The sequence below is a fragment of the Ailuropoda melanoleuca genome, chromosome 1, assembly GCF_002007445.2.
Source record: "Ailuropoda melanoleuca isolate Jingjing chromosome 1, ASM200744v2, whole genome shotgun sequence".
Lineage (NCBI taxonomy): Eukaryota > Metazoa > Chordata > Mammalia > Carnivora > Ursidae > Ailuropoda > Ailuropoda melanoleuca.
In genome coordinates this window covers 108,979,556-108,991,880 of record NC_048218.1, presented here as the reverse complement: position 1 = coordinate 108,991,880, position 12,325 = coordinate 108,979,556, and the positions used below count along the sequence as shown (strand labels likewise).

At 37.4% G+C, this 12,325-nt stretch overlaps 1 long non-coding RNA gene across 1 annotated transcript; it reads left to right on the top strand.

Moving 5' to 3' along the window:
- Nucleotides 1-9,519: 9,519 nt before the first annotated feature.
- Nucleotides 9,520-11,449, top strand: LOC117803053. The gene is made up of 3 exons (XR_004626634.1): nt 9,520-9,736; nt 10,625-10,699; nt 11,423-11,449. It is a non-coding gene; the product is annotated as an uncharacterized LOC117803053 (long non-coding RNA).
- The last annotated feature ends 876 nt before the right edge of the window (nt 11,450-12,325 follow it).

The window sequence follows — 12,325 nt, the reverse complement described above, 5'->3', positions numbered from 1 at the left end:
CTGACGTGGGGCTCGATCCCATAACACCGGGATCACGCCCTGAGCCGAAGGCAGACGCCCAACCGCTGTGCCACCCAGGCGCCCCTACAGAACAAATTCTAAACATTGTCTTCCAGGGGCGCCTGGGTGGCTCAGTCGTTAAGCGTCTGCCTTTGGCTCAGGGCGTGATCCCAGCGTTCTGGGATCGAGCCCCATGTCAGGCTCCTCCACTGGAAGCCTGCTTCTTCCTCCCACCCCCCCTGCTTGTGTTCCCTCTCTCGCTGGCTGTCTCTATCTCTGTCAAATAAATAAATAAAATCTTAAAAAAAAAATAAACATTGTCTTCCAGAAAACAGAAAAGGAAAATTTCCCAACTCATTTTATGAGGCCAGTGTTATACCCAAACCATACAAAGACCATCCAAAAAAGGAAAACTACAAATTAATATAGCTCATGAATTCAGATGCAAAAATCCTCAATGAAACATTAATAAGTGGAATTCAGCAATATATAAAAAGTTATGGGATATGGGGAAGGTGACAGAGTAGAAAACACAGAAATCTGTCTTCCTGCTTAGACAATTGTCTGGCAGAATCTGCTTGATTTAATTATGTTGAAACTCCATAGTTTCTTCAAAGATTTGCAACTTCCATGAGGCACCTGGGTGGCTCAGTACATTAAGCATCTGCCTTCTTCTCAGGTCGTGATCCCAGGGTTCTGGGATCAAGCCCCTCATCAGGCTCCCTGCTCAGTGGGGAGTCTGCTTCTCTCTCTCCCTCTGCCTGCTGCTCCCCTTGCTTGTGTTCTCTCTCTGTCAGATAAATTAATTAAATAATCTTAAAAAAAAAAAAGATTTGCAACTTCCTGAAGAAGACTTGAATGGGAGAGTGCAGTTAATTTTGGTCAGTTTCACCAGTGGTTACCCATCCCACATCTTCAGCTCAATGGCAATCGGTTATGCATTTGTTCCAGGAGCAGCTAAAAATCTAGTTGAGCCAGGGTGGAGAATATGGACCCTGTCCTCCAAAGATTAGGAATCTGTTTTCTCTTCCTGCTCCTGATCATGGAAGTACAGATACAGGAGCAGGCAGCCATTGCTGCACCTCTCCCATTGTTTCAAGCGCTTTGCCCTACAGCTGAAGTGGCTTCCAGGAGATTTAAAGAGCTGGCACCTCCCCACCCCACACCTTTATCTCTTTTTTTCGTTTTTGGAGCCAGACGTTTAAGGACTAGGTGATTCCAAAGTGACCACACATACAGGGGAATTTAGAAAGTCATTGTGCATGCCTAGGGAAAAGCTAACCCTCAGAAAGACCTGGGAAGACACTACGTTTACACCTCAGACTGATTTCTGGCACAGAGACACTCTACAACAATTAAACAAAAACAAAACCCCCAAAACCCAAAAGAAAATCCTAGGGAAAGGGGAGAATCTGATTTCCAGGCTTAATATATGATCAGATTCAAACATCCAAGTTTTCAGGGAAAAAAAATCACAAGACACATAAGGAAACAGGGAAGTATGACACATTCAAAGAACAAGACAACAGAAAATGTCCAGTGACAAAGGCCAGATGGCAAATCTACTAGAGAATGATTTTGAAAAACTGTTAAAGATGCTCAAAAAACTAAAGGACATGGAGAAAGTCAAGAAAATGATGTATGAGCAAAGTGGAAATATCAACACATCACAAAGAAGTTCTGAAGCTGAGAGGTAGAAGAACTTAAGTGAAAAATTCACTAGAGAGTCAAAGGCACATTTGAGCACGCAGAAGAATCAGTGACCTAGAGAAGATAATTGAAATGATCAAGTCTGAGAAAAGGAAAAAATAAAGTTTGAAGAAAAAGAACAAAACCAAAGGAAACTGTGGGACACCTTCTAGAGGATTAGTGTACATTGTGGAAGTCCCAGAAGAAGAGAGAGAGGGACAGAGAGATTATTTGAAGAAATAATGCCTGAAGACTTCCCAAAGTTGAAGAAAGACTTGAATATAAATATCCAAGAACCTTAACAAGCTCAAAGTAAGATGAATTCAGGGAGACCCACGTGGAGGCACTTAAATTGTTGAAAACAAAAAAAGAGAGAATCTTGAAAGCAGCAAGAGAGAAGTGACTCATTACATAAAAAGGATGTTCAATAAGACTATCACCAGATTCCTCACCTGAAACTTTGGAGGCCAGTAGTCAGTGGGCTATCATATTCAAAGTGGTGAAAGGGGAAAAAAAAAAAAAAACTCTGCCAAGAATCCTATATCCATCAAAACTGTCCTTCAGAACTGGAGAAATTAAACCCAAAGCTAGCAGAAGGAAAGAAATGGTAAAGATCAGAGATGAACAAAATATAGAATAGAAAAACAAGTTTTTGAAATTGTTTCTTGGAAAGACCACCACCACCACCACCACCACCAAAAGACTAAGGAGGATTCTAGGAAGATGGTGGAGTCAAAAGCACTAGCAATCTGTTTCTCTGTCTGGACAATTGTACTGGCAGAATCATCTGATGTAACTGTTTTGGAACTCGGGAGTCTGTTGAAGGCTTGCAACTTTCAGGGGAAGGTTTGGATAGGAAAGTACTTGATTTCGGTTCTAGAATGGTAATAGCTACACATTGCCAACCCCCAGCCACTTGGCAGGCAGCCGTGTTCCTGGACCAACTTGCACACAACTTGTGGGAGCCAAGCAAGCAAGAAGGATTCTGCCCTCAAAATATCAGAGATCTTTCATCTGATCACTGATTACTGCTTCTGAACACAGAAGTGCAAAGAGGCAGGGAGCCATTTTGTTGCACCTTCCCCATCTGGCTCAAGTGTCTTAAAAGATATTTAAAGAGCCAATGCCGCCCCCCCATTCATCCTTCATTTTTTGCTCTGTGTGTGTGTGTGTGTGTGAGTGTGTGTGTGTGAGAGAGAGAGAGAGAGAGAGAGGAGAGAGGGGTGGGGAACCAGGTATTAAAGACTAAGGTATTCAAAACCACCTGCATATACAGGGAAAATTAGAAAGCGATTGTGCATGCCCAAGGGAAAAAGGAGATGTTAAGTCTATACCTTGGGCTTATCCTGGGCACAGAATGAATATAACAATAAAAAATAAACAAAAACAACAAAACCCAGCAAACCCTGAGGAAAGAATCTGATTTTCAGAGTTATCACATTATTAGATTCAAATGTCCAGTGTTCAACAAAATACCACCAGGCAAGGAGACAGGAAAGTATTACTCATTCAAAGGAAGAAAAAAACACAACAGAATCTGTTCCTGAAAAAGACTTATTGGAAGATATATTAGGCAAAAACCTTACAATAATGTTCTTAAAGATGCTAAAAGAACTGAAGGAAGATGTTGAGAAAGTCAAGGAAACAATGTGAGAACAAAATGCAAGTATCAATTAAGAGATGGAAAATCTAAAAAGAAACCAAAATGAAATTCTGGAGCTGAAACGTACAATAACTGAAATAAAAAAAAAATCACAAGGAGTCAAAGGCAGATTTGAGCTGGCAGAACATAAATCAGTACTTTAAGAAAAGACAATGGAAATTATTGAGGTTCAGGAATAGATAAAGATGAAAAATAGCAAACATAATTAGATGTCTATGGAAACCACCAAGAGCACCAATATACGCACTGTGGGAGTCTTGAAGAAGAAGAAGAAAAATGGCGGAGGGGGAGGAAGAGAGAATATTTAATGAAATGATGGCTGAAAGCTTCCCAGATTTGAAGAAAGACATGAATATAAACATCCAAGAAGCTCAACAAACTGCAACTAAGATGAACTCAAAAAGACCCACTCCAAGACACATTATAGTCAGACTTTCAAAAGCCCAAGAGAAAGGGCAAACCTTGAAAGCAGCAAGAGAAGACAGTTGTCACAAACAAGTGATCAGGGATCATCTGGAGATTTTTTTTTCTTCAGTCAGAAACTTTGGAAGCTAGAAGACAATGGGCAGGTATATTCTCAGTGCTTAAGAATCCTATATCCAGCAAAACTGTCCTTCAAAAGTGAGGGAGAAATCAAGACATTACTAAAGAAACAAAAATTGAGGGAGTTTGTGACCACTAGACCTGCCCCGCAAGAAATGCTTAAGGGAGTCCTGCAAAGTGAAAGGACACTAGACATTAACTTGAAGCCATGAGGAGAAATAAAGATCTCAGTAAAAATAAATACATGGACAATTATAAATGCTAGGGTTATTATAATAGCTTGTAACTGTACTTTTTTCTTTTCTATGGAATTTATGGTACTAACGCATTTAAATGAGAAAAAAACCCTAATTACTAATATAATTATTACTGTAACTTTGATTTGTAACTCCAAATCGTATTTTCTACATAATTTAAGAGACTAACGCATTTAAAATAGTAATTTATGTTTTGGAGCACAGAATGTATAAAGATGTGATTTGGTGATGTCAACAACCAGAAGGGTTGGGGACAATGTAAAGGAACAGCTGTTTTGTATATTATTGAAGTTAAGCTGCTATAAATTCAATTTAGAATGTTACAACTTTAGGATATTAAGTGTTTTTTATTTATTTATTTATTTATTTATTTGACAGAGATAGAGACAGCCAGCGAGAGAGGGAACACAAAGCAGGGGGAGTGGGAGAGGAAGAAGCAGGCTCATAGCAGAGGAGCCTGATGTGGGGCTCGATCCCATAACGCCGGGATCACGCCCTGAGCCGAAGGCAGACGCTCAACCGCTGTGCCACCCAGGCGCCCCTTAGGATATTAAGTGTTAATCTCCATGGCAGCCACAAGAAAATAGCTATAGAATATACATACAAGGAAAGTAAGAAGGAACTTAAACATTTTGCTACAAAAAAATCAAACACAAAAGATAGGGATGCAGAAAAAAGAGGGAACAAAAAAAGCAATAGAGCATATAGAAAACAAATAGCACAATGACAGTAGTAAGTGCCTCCAAATCAGTAATTACTTTAAATGTAAAAGTATTAAACTCTCCAATTAAAAAACAGAGATTGGCAGATCAAACTATATGTCTGTCTACAAGAGACTCACTTGAGATCTAAAGGTACAGACCACTTGAAAGTGAAAAGAGAGAAAGATATTCCATGCAAATAAGTAACCAAAAGAGAGCACAAAAGACTTTAATAATTTCAGAAAAAAATAGACTTTAAATCAAAAAAGCTTACAAGAGAAAAGAAAGACATTGCATGTTAACTAACATTTTAACAGCAAGAAGATATAGTAATTATAAACATTTATGCACCTAATGATAGATTATCAAAATATATGAAACAAAAAGTGACAGAATTGAAGGGAGAAATAGTTTTATAATAATGGTTGGAGACTTCAGTACCCCACTCAAACTAATAGATAGAACAACCAGTCAGAAGATAAAGAAATAAGGACTTAAGTAAGACAATAAACCAACTAGTTCTAACAGACACATACAGAGCACTCCACCTAACCACACAGCATATACATTCTTCTCAAGTGTACATGGGAGATTTCCCAGGATAGACCATATGGAGGGCCACAAATTAACTCAATTGATTTTAAAAGTTAGTTGTAATCCAGAGTGTCTTCTCTGACCACAATGGGTAAAGTTAGAAGCCAATAACAAACTAAAATACACAAAATTTTGGGCACTAAAAACACTTTAAGGGACACCTGGATGGTTTAGTCTGTTGAGCACCTGCCTTTAGCTCAGGTCAAGATCTCAGGGTCCTGAGATCGAGTCCCGCATTGGGCTCCTTGCTCAGTGGGGAGCCTGCTTCTCGCTCTGCCTGCCACTCCCCCTGTTTGTTCTCTCTCTCAAATAAATAAATAAAATCTTAAAAACAAAACTCCCCACACACTTTTAAACAACCAACTGAAGAAGAAATCACAAGGGAAATTTGAAAATACTTAGATAAATGAAAACAAAAACAACATACAAAACTCACGGGATGCATTGAAAGTGGTGCTAAGGGGGAAATTTATAGCTATAAATGTCTACATGAGAAACAAGAAAGATCTCAAAACAACAACAAAACTTTACAACTTGAGGAACTAGAGAAAGAAGAATACGCTAAAGCCACAGCTAGCAAAAGGAAAGAAACAATAAAGATTAGAGCAGAGATCAATGAAATGGAGTGTAGAGAAATGGCAGAGAAAATCAATGAAACCCAAAGTCGGTTCTTTAAAATGATCAACAAAATTGACAAGCCTTTAGCTAGATGGACTAAGAGAAAAGGAAGTCTCAAATTACTAAATTCAGAAATGAAAGTGGGGACATTAGTATTGATTCTACAGAAATAAAAACTGATTATAGGAGAGTACATGAACATTGTATGCTAAAAAATTGGATAATGTAGATGAAATGGACAGATGTCTAGAAGCACAAACCTACCAAGACTAAATCATGAAGAAATAGACAATCTGAGTAGACCTATTATTAGTAAGAAGATTGAGTCAGTAATAATAATAAAAAAAAATCTCCTAACAAAGAAAAGTGCTGGTCCCAATGGTTTCACTGGTAAATTCTAAAAACATTTAAAGAATACCTTTTCAAACATTTCCAAGAAATTGAAGAGTACACTTTGTAACTCATCCTATGAGGCTGGCTTACTCTGTTGGCCGGACAAAGCCAGACAAAAACTACAGACCAATGTTCCTGATGACCATTGATGCAGAAATCCTCAACAAAATACTAGTAAACAATTCAGCATTTTAGGAGGATTTTACAATCACAACCAAGCGGGATTTATCCCTGGTTTGCACAGATGGTTCAATTATGAAAATCAATCAATATGATGCAACACATCAATAAAATGAAGGGAAAACACACATGATTATCTCATTTGATACAGAGAAAGCATTTGTCAAATTCAACATCCTTTTATGATAAGCACAACAAACTAGGAATAGTAGGAAACTGTAATAATGTAATAAATGCCATGTAATAAAAGCCATACATGAAAAACACAGCAAACTTAACACTCCATGGTGAAAGACTGAAAACTTTTCCTCTAAGATAGGAATAAGGCAAGGATGCCCACTTTCACCATGTATTACTATACAATATAGTAATAGAAGTTCTAGCTAGAGCAGTTAGGCAAGAAAAAGAAATAAAAGGCATCCAAAGTGGAAAGGAAGAAGTAAAATCTCTGCAGATGATACGATCTTATATGAAGATCTTAAAGATGCTACAAAACTATTTAATAAATGAATTCAGCAAAGTAGCAGGATACAAAGTTAATACAGAAACCAGTTGCAATTCCATACTCTAACAATGAGCAAACTGAAAAGGAAATTATGAAAGCAATTCTTGGGGCGCCTGGGTGGTTCAGTTGGTTAAGCATCCAACTCTTGATTTGGGCTCAGGTCATGATCTCAGGGGTCATGAAATGGAGTCCCATGTTGGGCTCTGTGCTGGGCATGGAGCCTGCCTGGGATTCTCTCTCTCCCTCTCCCTCCCCACCACTCACACACTCTCTTTCTATAATTAATTAAAAGCAATTCTATTTATAATAGCATAACAAAGAATGAAATATTTAAGAATTAACCTAACCAAGGAGATGAAAGACACAACAAAAACTTCAGAACATTGCTGAAAGAAATAAAAGAAGACATACATGAATGAATAAATGGAAACCTATCCCATGTTCATGGACTGGAAGACAATATCGTTAAGATGTATTACCCAAAGTGATCTACATATTCAGTGCCATTCCTATCAAAATCCCAGTGACTTTTTTTTCCATTCCATTCTAAAATTTATGTGGAATCTCAAGGGACAGTGAATAGCTGAGGCAATCTTGAAAAAAAGATCAAACCTGGACTCATAGTTTCTTATTTCAAAACCTGCTACAAAGCTACAATAGTCAAAATGGTGTGGTGTTGGTATATGATAGACATCTAGACCAATGGAATAGAACAGCTCAGAAATAAACCTGTACATCTCTGATGATAAGTGATGATGAGCGTCATTTCATGTGTCTGTTGGCCATCCATCTATTTTCCTTGAAGAAATGTCTGTTCGTGTCTTCGGCCCATTTTAAAAATTGGATTATTTGTTTTTTGGGTGTTGAGTTGTGTAAGTTCTTTGTATATTCTGGATACTAACCCTTTATTGAAATAAGTCAGTCAGAGAAAGACAAATACCATATGATTTCACTCATATGTGGAATTTAAGAAATAAACAAAGGGAAAAAAATAAGAGAGAGAGAAATCAAGAAATAGACTTTTATATAGAGAACAACCTGATGGTTACCAGAAGGGAAGGGGGGAGGGCAATGAGTGTTGCATGAGCACTTGAAAGAATGTATAGTCTATAGATATTGAGTGTAATATTCTGTATATGTGTGTTAGGTCAAGTTCTTTTTTTTTTTTCATGTATTCTTTATGCTTATGGGGTTTTTTTGTGTATGTTTCTCAAGTACTGGATGATGGGAAAGGAAAATTAAGGGTGCAGATGGAATTAAGGTTGGCAATCGGCTGACTTGAATATGAAACAATTATCTGGATTAGGGTAAGGGGTAATGTCATTGGGGGTCCATGAAGGTAGACAGGAGGCAGAAAAAAAGATGAGGAGATGCAAGGTTGCTGGATTTGAAGAATGAGGAGGGGGCCGTGAGATGAGATCAATAGGCCACCTCTAGAAACTGGGAAAAGGAAGGGAACAGAATTTTCCCCAGGGGCCTATGGCAAGAAACAGAGCCTTGCCGACACCTTCTAACCTACAGAACTGGAAGATGATGGACTTGTGCTGTTTTGCCATGTGACATGATGTATTCATAGGCGATGGGGATTAGGATATGGGCATCTTTGGGAGACCATTACTTTTCCTACAACTCTTGCTTTAAAATTTTTTAAAAAATGTAACCCACAATACACTATTATTGTTTCTAAAGCCAATGTTTGTTTAAATTACTATTTTCTATGCTCTTTATTACTTCATGCAGCCCAGATCTTCCATCTGCCAATTTCCTCTTACCTAAAGTCCATCCTCTTAGTTTTATTCATTTCACTCTTATGTAACCAGGTGTTACATAACTAATTTGTTTAGCCCTTTGACGCTGTGAGGTGGTATCTTTCACCAGTTCTGGAAAATTCTTGGTAACTATCTTTTCAGATATTACTTCTCCGTTTTTCCTCTTTTCCCGGCTGGGTCCATGATTATATATATGTTAGACCTTCTGACTTTATCTGCTGTGTTTCTTAACCCTTCTTCATATTTTCCTTCTCTTTGACTTTTTGCTCTGTTACTGATCATCTTTTCAGTTCTTTTTTCCATTTCACTAATTTCAGTGTGTCTAATTTGCTATTAAACCCATCCATCACGCTTGTAATTTCAATTCTGTTTTATTTAAATTTTGATTGTTTTCCAAACTCATCTGCTTTTGTATATATTTCATGGCTATTTTTTATCTGTTTTAAAGTATTAAACATAATTATTGTAAAGTCTATGTCTGATAAGTCCATTTATCTGAAATTGTTAAAGGTCTGTTCCAGTTGATTCTTTTTTTCTCATTCATGGTGCCTTGTTTCCGTTTGTGTTATTTTTGACTCTGGAAGTATATTTGGAATTTTTCTTTGGAATTTTGTTTTTCTTGGAATTTTATTTCATAAATTCCCTGATGCCCAGGATAAATGTGGATTTTTCCAGAGGAAATTTGTGTGTGTCTGCCAGGCTCTGGAATCACTCCCAACCCAGGATCACTCTAAAGTTGTTCTCAGTTTTCAGATTACCCAGGTGGTGTGAATTCAGGCTGCACAACCTTGAAGGAGCCACTTGTGGTTTCCATATTCTCAGAGGTAATCCTCTCCTGAACCAGACTGGAGACAGTCAACTCTTCTCTGGGGTGGAGGCCAGTTATTTCAATTTCACTGTCAAAACCGTGGGTATGACCCTCTGGAGACCCAACCCGAGGGATGGAGGCTGCTCTTTTAGAGCCCCTGCCTTGGATTGGTCCTAAGGGTTGTTTTCTGTTCCTCAGACACCTGTAGCTGTGAAATCCCACAGGCAGGTCCTCTGGTCTGGCAAAGGCCCCCAAGAGAATGAAGGGGTCGTCACTCTCTAGGCTCACCTCTTTGCTTCTGTGACCTGACCAGAGGATCCCCAGCTTTCTTACCGATTGATAATTCTAAGTTTAAAATAATTATCCAAAGTTTTAAGTTGTTTTTAGGATTAAGGTCCAATTAGGTATATAGCCTGCATTTTCTGAATTAAAATTCACTCTTTCAGACCTTTTATTTCAACAATATATTTTTAAAATTTCTGAGATTTCTAAATAGATTCTCTTCAAACATTTTTTTTGTCTTGGCAAAATGTATACAACATAAAACTTACCATTGTAATCATTCTAAGTGTACAATTCTGTGGCATTCATTACATTCCCATGATGTCCAACCATGACATCACTATTTCTAAAACTTTATCATTCCAGAGATTCTGTAACTACTAAGCAGTAACTCCCCATTCCCCCGTCTCCAGCCCCTTGTAACCCCTAATTCACTTTCTGTATCTGTTTGTTAGTTTGCCTACTCCAGGTTCCTCATACAAGTGGAGCCCAGAATATCCTTTTGTGTCTGGCTTATTTCACAAAGTGTGTTTTCTAGGCGTATCTCTGTTGTGTGTCAGAATTCTTATGAATGAATAATGTTCCATTTTATGTTTATACCATATTTTATTTATCCATTCAGTTGTTAATGGGCATTTGGATTGTTTTCACCTTCTCACCATTGTGAATACCTACTACTGTGAACCTTGGTGTACAAGTAAGTATATGTTTGAGTTCCTGCTTTCACTTCTTTGGGATATATACCAAAAAGCAGAATTGCTGGATCATATGGTATTTCTATGTTTAGCGTTTTAAGCAACTGCCAAACTGTTTTCCACAGTGGTTGAACCATCTTACATTCCCACCAACAATGTACTAGGGTCCCAATTTCTCCACATCATCATCAACACTTGATATTTTCTGTTGTTTGGTGATTGCCATTTTAGTATGTGGGAAGTGGTATCTCGCTGTGGTTTTTTATTTGCATTTCTTTAATGACTAATGATGTTGAGCATATTTTCATTTGCCATAAGTTTATCTTCCTTGGAGAAATGTCTGTTCAAGCCCTTTGCCCATTTTTAAGTTGGGTTGTTTGGATTTTTTTGTGGTTGAGTTATAGGGGTTCCTTATGTATTTTGGATATTAATCCCTTTATCAGGTATATGATTTGCAAATATCTTCCCCATTCTGTGGGTTGTCTTTTCACTCTTTTGTTAATGTCCTTTGATGAAAAATTTTTTAAAAATTTTGATGAAGTCCAATTGATCAAGTTTTTTCTTTTGTTGCTGTGCTTTTGGTATCATATCCAAAAGAATCATTGCCAAATACAATATCATGAAGCTTTTCCCCTGTGTTTTTCCGAGAATTTTATCGTTTTAATGTTTAGGTCTTTGACCAATTTTGAGTAATTTTTAAAAAGAGTTTTATTTATTTATTTTAGGGAGAGAGAGCACACGTGCAGGGAAGAGGGACAGGGAAAGAAAATCCTCAATGGACTGAGCCACCCAGGTGTCCCAGTATTTTGTTGGTTTTGACGCTATCGTAAATAAGACTGTTTTCCTAATTTCCTTTTTGGATATATTGTTTGTGTATAGAAATGCAACTGATTTTTGTACATGGATTTTTGTATCCTGCAACTTTACTGAATTCATTTATTCTAACAAGTGTGTGTGTATATGTGTGTATGTAATCTTTAGTCTTTCTATGTAGAAGATCATGTCTTCTGTAAACAGAGGTAATTTTACTTCTTTCTTTCTGATTTGGATGTCCTTTATTTATTTATTTATTTATTTTTTCTTACTTAATTGTCCTGTCTAGGCCTTATAGTACTGTGTGGAATAGGAGAAGCAAGAGTGGGCATTCTTGGCTTGTTACATACTTTAGAGGGTAAGCTTTTAGCTTTTCATCTCTGAGTATGTTAGCTATGGGCTTTTGTAAACAGCCTCTCTTGTGTTAAGCTAAATTCCTACTGTACCTATTTTATTGAGCGTTTTTATCATGAAAGTGGGTTGAGTTTTGTAAACTGCTTTTCTGAATCTGTTTCAATTATCATGTGATTTTAATCCTTCATTCTGCTAATGTGGTGTCTCACATTGATTGATTTGCATAATTTGAACCATCCTTGCACCCCAGGGATAAATCTTACCTAGTCATGGTATACTTTTAATGTGCGTTTAATCCAGCTTGCTAGAATTTTGTTGAGGATTTATCACCTATGTTCATTAGGGATAATTATTTTTGTTCTTTCATTTAACTTCTTCTTTTTTTTTAAAGATTTTATTTATTTATTTGACAGAGAGAGAGACAGCCAGCGAGAGAGGGAACACAAGCAGGGGAAGTGGGA